This window comes from Balearica regulorum, chromosome 4 (genome assembly GCF_011004875.1).
Source record: "Balearica regulorum gibbericeps isolate bBalReg1 chromosome 4, bBalReg1.pri, whole genome shotgun sequence".
NCBI lineage: Eukaryota > Metazoa > Chordata > Aves > Gruiformes > Gruidae > Balearica > Balearica regulorum.
The window spans coordinates 9,524,719-9,534,731 of NC_046187.1; the positions used below are offsets into that span (position 1 = coordinate 9,524,719).

The window sequence follows — 10,013 nt, forward strand, 5'->3', positions numbered from 1 at the left end:
GATGAGAATCTTTTCAGCATGCATGTTCCTGACCTACAAAAGGTAATGATAGAAATATCATTGTACATCTAAAGACAGATATCAGTTTTGTCAGAGAAAAGTCCATAAGGACTTTTAAAGGACCTTTAAAAACAATATCATGTTTTACTGCTATTTTTTCAAAATATCAGTACTACATACTTCAACTTTTCTACTGTAATAAAAATACCCACGCAGTATTGCATATTGTTTCATTATGGTCGCAGACTCCCACTGTAACTAAGTTATGAATACATTCTAGGATTTCAGGCTATAATATAGGTTATGCAGCACAACATACTAATGACAAGTATTCACAATAAATACTGGTAATCTAATATTCACCCATCAAATATTAATACAGTGATGTCTCTATCTGCACAGCAGGTAGCTTGCTTATGACATGAAAAGTAGTGGTCAGTGCTAAGTTAATGGTAATGTTGATTTTTATTTTTCAACCTCGTATCAGTTTACTTGGGAGCTGGATCATTGCCACAATCTCTTCTGTTTTCATCAGAAGAATGACCTGCGGCTGATATTAGGCCTAAAAAAGGATGATTTTTATGTAACTTACATCTGTTAGAAATGTATCTGTATTTCTCAATTTTCCTCTCTTCTTGAGGGCATGGCATGTTTGCCATGAGGTCTGAATTCTGCATTTTCCACTTCATCTTATTCATTGCGTGTTCTGGTTTGGGTTATAGCTGGCAACTTCGCCTCCTGTGCTATGCTTGGGAGCATGACTACCTGCAAGATTTCTGTATTCTCTATTCAGCTGCCATCGCGTTGCCATACGTGGCTCCGAGAAAAAGCCTGCTGCACTGCTGGGTGTACAGACCTTGTCAGTTCTCTGACAACAGTCACTGCATGCTCTTTCATGCTCAGGAGCTGCAAAAGCCTAATAAATATGAAGGGTGCTGTTATAGTCATCCCATCCCAGAAAGAAGCCTGGGAGCTTTGCCTAAAATTCTCTTTCATTCTGTGGATCTATACCCAAAAGAGCACCTTTGGGTCCAAGTTAGGGGCTGTGTTTGAGGATGGACTCTGTCAGGGAAAGTACTGTCTAGTGATTGTAATAATATTTATAGAAAAGACTTTGCAATTTCTACATAGCGTTATCACTGACTCCCTGACTTAGCACCCTGAGACATAGAAATTGTGTACAAAACACCAGTTTTCTTTCCCAGGAAAGAAAAAAGTCATTCAGGGAGTCAGTGCTAAAAAATTGAACCTAACTTTTCTGAGGCTAGAATCAATAGACTAACTACAGCTCAAGTGGTGCTGGGAGGATATTACCTAGTCCTGGGGCACGCCGTCGTAGTCAGAGAGACAAAAAGCTTAGGCTCTTATTTTTGCAATAAGGACAAAATGGCCTCCAAGGTGTTGTTAAGAAGGTCCTCTTGAAAAGTTCAGTTTTCATAAGATTTATATGAGATGTATTGGCTTATTCAGAACTTTAATTAAAAATCGTAGAAGGTCCTTTAGTTCGTTAATTGAAGATGGTTGCCTGTAAATGAGAGATTAATTTATGCTTGTTTTTAATTGTTGGATGCCACCACAATTGGTGCTGCATAAAAATACATACAGTACATAAAATATGAATTAAAAGAAGTGAATAATTATAACCACATCAGCCTAAAGGCAGGAGGCATTTTAATATCAGAGTCTAGTAATGGTGCATGAATTAAGAAGGATTAATTTTTCTGAGACAGTTCAGAAGTATTTAGCCTTTATTCTGCTCTTATTTAAAATGCCTCATATAATAAATCTCAGTATTTTACATAATTTAAGGTTTCGTAAAACATTTTGTTCTCTCTCTATGAGGTTCTTCAACATACTGAAACACTCCTAAGATCTTAGATCTACAAATCATAATCTTTCCAAACAGATCGTTTGTTCCTTGGCTTTACGTTTGTAATCTGTAGCATCAGTGCCTGTTATAGATCAGTTTCCCCAGTTATGGAGGTGTTTTGCTTATGGAAATAGAAATATACCTAGATATCTAGGTAGGTGTATATAAAGGTAGGCATTCCACAATGGTCAGAACATCACAGTTATCAGACTGTTTGGCATTGAAGTGTCACGGAAAAATGCTTATATTCTCTTCTGTAGAGTATTGTCTCATTTGGGTAGCAAATGTGCAGCAGAAAGCAGAGTCTGCTCCACTGCCAGCCAAACCAGAAAGACAAGATTCTGTGGTTCTGTGTTCTTAGGAAATCGAAAACACGTATGAACCATATGCACGTTTTAGGATACACACTATAGAGAGGAACTGGTTCAGCAGCAAGGCTGCTGACCATCAGCAAAATATTTCACAATATGTGTAATTTTGAATCTTTTTCCAGTGACTGTTCAACTGGAGTTAACTATGTAGCTAAAAATAACAGTATATAAGGGCTTTTCTATATTTGGCTCAGATTTTTGCAGGAAGCTCGTGTTACCAAAAAGTGGGGCCCTTACTGGCCTGAGTGTATCGTAGCAGATAGTATAGCTGTTACAATAATGTGCCTGAGTAGATATCAGGAGGTTTTGATTTAAGAAACTGAGCAATGGAAGGATGTGCAGTGAAAATGAAGAAGATTCCTAAGGGGAAAAAAACAAAACAGAAGCCTTACCAATTGTAAAACTTGCACAAGAGAGCAGAGGTTGTATTACCATATTAATGCCATTATTAAGTTTTTGATAAATGCTTTACGTATGAATATGAACACAAGATCGCCTGGATTCAAGCTATTCACAGAGAATAGAAACATCGTCTCAGCTTCCTGAACGCATCTGTCAGCGTATCCTTTGATCCTGCTTTGTTACACGTCTTCTATTTCAGTCTGGGTTTCTGGGCCTTCCCTCTACAGCGTCTTCCAACTCTTAGAGATTATTTCAAAATATGTGGTAGCTTTGTGATGTGAACAAACATCTACTGGGATCAGATTCTTTAAAGTATATATGAATAGTAAATTAGTTAGATGGAGCTCTTGTATGCCTGAAAAGTGTTTCAGTTCCCTCAGCATGTGAGCTTTCTCTACATTAGAAAGCAAATCACAATCAAAAAGCCTTACATGGGTTTTATATTTTGACCTTGGGCAAGTCACTGAGGCCCTCTGTGGCTTGGTTTGAAACGCAGATTCCGGCATGTGCAAAATGCTAATGTTCTGTGCATCAAGGTGTGCATTCATCTTTTTTTTTTTTTTCCCCCCCTGTGTGGAAACATGAATCCTAGAGCTACCTTTTTTTTCCCCCAAAGTTTGTAAAACTATTTTTTTATTACTTTTGGCTAGCGCTATATGCACATTTTGCATATGTGTTTCCAATCCCTATCTGGATGTTTTACCCCTATCTACTATTTTAGTCGCAGAAGTTCTTCAGTTTGCAGCACGGAGGTCCCGAGTTTTGCCTCCCTACTTAAGGAGAACTCTTATTGGGTTTTAATCTTGGCTATAACAGCTTCTGTGACCCCAGAGTTCACAGTCTGCCTCTGTTCTTTGGCTATGAATGCTTCTCCTTCTCCTATGGGAAGAAGAGTACACTTTTATTTTTATTTTTTTTCCTGGAAAAGAATGGTATGACCTGAAAGGCTATGTTTTACAGCAACTTTCTCACTCTTAAAATTATAGCTGAGGATTTTGTGCACAGTTTTGCACCCCTTGGGGTATTATGAGGTGATTAAACTACTGAACTACTGCCTATTTGATGGTCCCCTATGGTCTTCCACTCCAGGGCACTGTAGGATTTCTTGACTTTAGGAAGTGCTTATGCTGCTCTTACCTATCTATCTTTCTGTCTTTCCTTCCCCCTGCTCCCCCGCCAAGTGTTTCTAATAGCACTTATTCTTTTTTAAAATGTGACTTTAGGAATAGGAAAATTCGTTCTCTGCTGAAGGGATAAAGGCACAGTCGTCTGCAGACTTTGCTTAGCTGGCATCACCAGTCCCAGAGCCAAGCCAGCCTTCTGCCGGACAGCAGAAGGAGCCAAGCTCAAAGAGAAATACTCAAAAGGAAAATAAGAATCCACTTTTCCTGACATCTCTGTCAGCAAGCAGCGGAAGTATGTGGCTCCCTATCTTCACAGGACATGGAGGAGAAGGTAAGTAGTTTGGGCATAAAAAACCCCATGAGACCAAGAAAGCTGCTAAGCAGCTCCTGAGGACATCAGTGTGGGTGATGCAAGACCTTGTCCCTTTCAGATTTTGCTGCAGAGCATTTGCAGGAATAAGTATGTTTCATCCCTTCCCAGCAAGATGATGCTGTTTGCTTAAAGATCCCACTGGTTATGAACTCCAAGCCTCTCAGAAGTGAGTAGTTGTCTCTAAAGATCATGTTTCCTGCATTTAAATAGGAAAGGTAACTGCTGTTTGTGTCAGGTTTCTTTTGGTTGAAGTTCTGATTTTTTCCTAGAAATTAAAACAAACAAGGAAGAGGAGGTTATTGAAATTTATAAAGTTATATATAGGGTTAATCAAGAACCTTTGTTGAAAATGATGCATCCTTTTCCTTCTTTGCCTGGACAGGCTTCCTGGGATTTCTGGTGTAGCATCTTGACCTTTCCCTCTGTCTTTTAAGCTTTTCAAATATTCTTTTTCAGTTTGGGTACAGTTTTTAAAATTTCTGATATACTTGTCCCAGCTGTGTCAATGCACAAAGGAAATAATCCTCGATCTTTCTGGAGAGCCTGTCCCAGCTAAGAAGATAAGTTGTGTCTGGGATCAAGTGTTCACACTACATCTGTCCAGAAGAGCTGATTGGTGACATCATTCCTTCTCTCAGAGGCTTGTTTTATACAGTCATTGCTTTCCTTATTAGCTTCTTATAATTCCTCTGCCTCTCAGCACTGCTTAACTTTATGTTGACTTTTCAGTTAGTTCTTTTAGGTTTTTTTCTGACTCCAGGGACATCATCTAATTTGAGCAAAAGTACTTTTTTGTATTTGCTCAATGCCTTTGGAACACAATTTTTATTGATGGAAAAAAGTAATGGACAAAGAATAAACTATAACACATTGTGCTCTCTTTCATCAGTGCCCTAAAACACTGGATGGTGAACAGATATATTTGATTGCTTGTATTCAGAGATTAGTTTTATTTCTTTTTATTCTTTCATTAGGCAAGGCATACTGATGTGTTTTAATACGTATAATCCCATGAAATAACTGTTGTGCATATAGGAAAAGTTTGCTTAGTTGTTTTTGTTTTGCTGAGGTAAACATAGGACTTTCTTATGCTTTTTGCACTGAATGGAAAATTTATTTTAATTGTTCTACCATAATTTGGATTGTCAGTTTAAATTCACCTGCTGAGTGCTATCAACTGGCGTTGGCATCTGTATTCGTGCTTGAAGATGTCCATATTCATTACTGGATTTCTTTAGGTTAACAAAGCTTGGAATTAAATGTAACCCACAAAGCCAGCATTTATCATTCTCTGATGCATTGAGAGCTAGTGCTGCTCAAGGAAAGTATTGTTTCGGGCATTAACAGTCCAGTCTGATCATGGAACTCTGTCCGTTTCTGGTGGGAACCACTGCGAGAACAACAACATCATTACCATCTGTGTCCTCAGCAGAGACTTCATATCTGAACGTTTAGCATTTCAAAAATCCTACAGATGTTGATATTGCATTATTCATTTAGTTAGAGACTGCCACAGCTGTGTACTTTCCTGTATATTCTTTCAAACAATCTGGCAGCAGACTCTAATTTGAGCGGTGCAGAGCACAGACTGCAATTTTGATGGGTATGACTCTGGTTTACATGACTCGTGCCTATTTGGCAAACTTACAATCTCTGAAGAAGCAAAATGGAGTATTGCCACCGCATTCCAGCAATTTCAGTATTCCAATGACAATTTAATGGATTGAAAATGAACATGCCTTGCGTACATCTGAATGTTGTTGTGGTGCTGAAATTATTTTAGAGAACCCTTTCAAAGCAATACATCAACTTGTCAATCAATAGATTGATGGAGATAAAAGAAGTGGAGTATCAAAGAAAGCAAGAGAAATAGTGAGGGAAAAGGAAGGAGTAAAATAATAGAAAAAAAAGAGGGATAGAGATGGAAGAAATGGAAGAGAAAGTGAAGGAAGCAGGAGACACAGAAAAACAAAAAAAAGGACGATAATTAAATTAAATAATAAGGAAGAAAGGAAAAACTGAACCTAGGAAAATATTTGGTGAGGTATGGAAGGACTTTAAATACTGTCTGAGTTAGCTACTTGAAAATGTATCAGATTCAAAACCACAGTTTCTAAAACACGTCCAGTGAGTAACTGGTTAAAAATACTCTGCTTTTGCTATGACTGCACACCAGGAAGAAAAGGGGATTGGAATCCAAATTGCCAAATGTCCATTGAATAAGATTCTTCCCCAGGAATCAGCACAAATGGGCACAAAGCTCTGTTTGTTTATTTCTACGCATAGAATCTGATACTGGAAGTTATTCAATTGCTTGAAAGCAATTTGTTTTCATAGCTTGTGACCGGGCAGCCAAATCCCAAGAAGCTCTGCAAACTTTACTAAAAATACTTTAAATCCACAGCAATGATACTGAAAGTGAAAGATGACCTCATCTCAGTGATGTCTCCCAGAAAGACGGTTGGTGCTTTCTGAATTTTTAGAGAGTTGGCTCACCCTTTTTTTTTTTTTTTTTACTAGTTATATGTTACTCATAAAAAAACCCCACCAAAACCCCAAATAAATTCACACATGTACATTGAATGATTCCTTTGCATAATCTGTTCAAAGAAAGATCAAAGATTCTGTCATTCTGAGTTTCACTGAGTGATATCAATTGAAATCAAAGTTCAAAATGCAATGAAAGTATAAGAATAGTCATCTCTGCTGCTGCCATCTAAATTAACTGTCTCAATTTGGGAAATATTTACCCCTTCTAACATGGCAAAGTAGCAGCTTTGTTTTTACTAAAGCAGGATGCGCAGACTGTAGGAATATGAATTCCGTGGGCAAGGGGTTTGCAAGAAAATGCCCACTGCTTTTTATCTCTGCGTGGCTGCCACAAGTTTTCCTTCATTTTATTTTCCCTGCGATGAATAATCAGTGTGGGAGAGGAGAGCCATTCTCACAGTTCAAAGCCGTAACTGGTTGGGCTTCAAGGGGTGTAGTCAACTGGCTCTTCTGTAGCTCCCCAGAAGAAGCGTGAGAAGGCTGTTTTTTCTCCACCTAGTGGCATTACCTTATTCCTCCTTTGTTCTTATAGTTCTCTTTTTCTCAGGGAAACACTGGTTTTCCCGCATGTTCTAGACTCTGACAGGATGGTTTTTCCAGGGTCAGCAAAAATGGATTTCTCACTGGAGAAGACACATTTTTCTTTTCAGCTCCCGCACAGCAGCCAGGATGCACAGGCAGTCTGAGAGGGAAGGTTGGGACTGTGCCCGGCTTTACATTTCACTCACTCTAAGTGAACGTCACTGGCTTTCTCAATCCTCATCTGAAGAGATGAAGACCCCTGGGCTCTTAATGGCACCAAATCCTTGCTCTGGGACTCTGCAGAGGAAGCTCAGTGTCATCACCCTACATTTGTGTGCAAATTTTGTAGTCTTATTGGACTGGACTCTTTAAATAGCACTTTGTGATAATTACAGAGGAGGACTACACTATTTCACATCTCTTTACATTTCCTTTGGGATTAGTTTAATAAAGTTCTCACCTGTCGGATGCAATCTATTCCACTTGTCAGTGTCTTGCTTATCTAGAGAAAAAAATTAACAACTTTTGGGACAAGTGTAATGAAACACCTGTTCAGCCCCCAGTAACAGCCAAGCCAGCAGAGTTCAGTTCACATGAAGAACTGGTGGAAGCACAGTCGGTCAATAGTGGAATAGAAGAGTTTTATAAAATCAGCAGTGTTTTCACCTTGAACTCCCTGTACTATTTGGATTACCCAGATGGAATACGAAAGGATGACAAAAATTGCTTGTAGTATTCTGTATTACTGCAGAGACACAGACAAAAATATTTACTTATGGTTAGAGGACTGGATATGTTGGAGTAAAGAAAAGCATTCTTTACTCTCATTCATTTTTAATGCAAGAATACATGTGAATTAAAAGTGGCATTTTAAATATGTAAGAGGAACCACACCTTACACAACATAATGTGTGAAACTCACTGCTGGAAAATATTAACAGTATTCTTGGGAAAGATTGGCCATTCATAGCAATAATAAGGTAACTTATGCTATTATAAGTATGATTTCAAATTGATCATATAGGGAACACCATCTCAGCTGTGAGGGTTAGACACATAATTTTCCTATGGAATGAGTTATTTCTTAATAGTTATTCTCAATTTTTCAATAATATCTGTGTTACAGGAATGTGTGCTCCTTGAAACAGATGGTATGGACAACGCTAGAGAGGAGATTAAAAGTAGCAGTAGTGTAATATGGAACACAGAGTCGCTTTCTCTGATATAACCCATCTAATGAAGTCCTTACAAAGGAAAAAATGGGCTACTTTAAAGTAGTTCTTTATTTTTTTCTAGATAAAAAATAAATAAGACATTTAAAATAAATGTTTATAGCTAAAGATCTTCTTTTGTAAGGTTCTTCTTTTGTAAGGATCTTCTTTTGCTATTGTTCTTGGAAACTAGACTGTATTTTTCCATATTTCATAATCTAATCTGTGAAGTATTGTGATATCAACTGTAAATATTGTGTCTTCGTTCAGAAGACATGCTCATTGAACACTATCAGTATTATTAAGCTATGAACTTTCTGATCTACCTTCCAGCACATTATCTGTAAACCAGTGTGAAAATTAAAATATGAAATTAGATAATGATGTGTAACATCTCTCCTTGCTGCCCTTCTAAAGTCAATTTTTTCTTCCTCCTCCTGCTTTTTAAAAAATACTTCTACCCTGATTTTTAATGTTTCTCCTTGATCCTTAGCCATCCATGATTCTTTGATGAAGTCTAATTTTACCAGCATTTTGTGCAGTAACTTTTGCTGACTTTTATTAACCAGGAGTGTACTTTGATCTTTTCTTTACATGTCCATACTTCTCAACATCAAACAGCAAAAATCCTGGAAGCCCTAGCAGTAAAAGAAAAAAAATGTTTTAAGTGGCCATTGAAATTCCTGGGGCAAGTTCAGTTTTTACTTGTGACATTATGAGAAATCAAAAGTTTCAGAGGCTAAAGACAGCTGAGGGTAGGGGCTAGGATGTTATATCAATGATACCCATTGTGATTACAGGAGACAAGAAAAAAGATCGGACACTACATAAACAAGAAGCCCCCAAATAGTGGCAAAACAAAACTGCCAAAAAGGGGGTGTGGGAAATCGGAGAGTATATCCACCCGTTCTGTTCCTAACCCTACAAATGCTTATTTCTCAATATGCATATTAAAAAGAACACAGCCTTATAAAGGGATCTAGCTACATAAACACCATCTCAAGTTCTGTGTTCAAGTTGTCCCCTTTCAGTCTGTTTTATCTATTTTTAAACTATTACTTTTTCAAAACCCCCATTGCTTCTGTATGAATTATACTAACCAGAAACATGAGGAGGGCGACTGTGGGGAGAAAAGTATTTTTAACTTGCTCTAAATTTAATATATAATATGAGAAAATGGCCATTATCTAATTTTTCTTAAAAACTGATTCCTTTCTAATTGTTTTAGAAACATTATATTAAAACCTGATATATTTTCAGACCATCAAATTTTCTGATGCTATATAATTTTTAGAAGTTATTTTACTCATACAACAGAAGGACTCAGCACGCTGGGTCAGATTCTCAGCTGGTTTACATTGCCATAGCTGCACTAAAAGTAGCAAAACTCTACCAATTAAGCAGCAGCTCTGGATGTGGTTAGGGTCCTTACAGTTACAATAAGGTACATGCTCTTGTTTTTATTTATGTTGCATGCTTATCACTAGGCCCCACTGTGCTGGAGTGACACATACAAAGAACAGAAAACTCTTCCAGTGTAATGAGAAGTGGCACCGTCTTTTGTACGTTGGTGACTAGATAGCATGAACA

General features: G+C 37.7%; 1 long non-coding RNA gene across 1 annotated transcript; it reads left to right on the forward strand.

Moving 5' to 3' along the window:
* The first annotated feature begins 2,504 nt into the window (after positions 1–2,504).
* LOC142601535 (uncharacterized) lies at positions 2,505–4,299 on the forward strand. Its single transcript, XR_012835052.1, has 3 exons — positions 2,505–2,663; positions 3,867–4,098; positions 4,199–4,299. It is a non-coding gene; the product is annotated as an uncharacterized LOC142601535 (long non-coding RNA).
* The last annotated feature ends 5,714 nt before the right edge of the window (positions 4,300–10,013 follow it).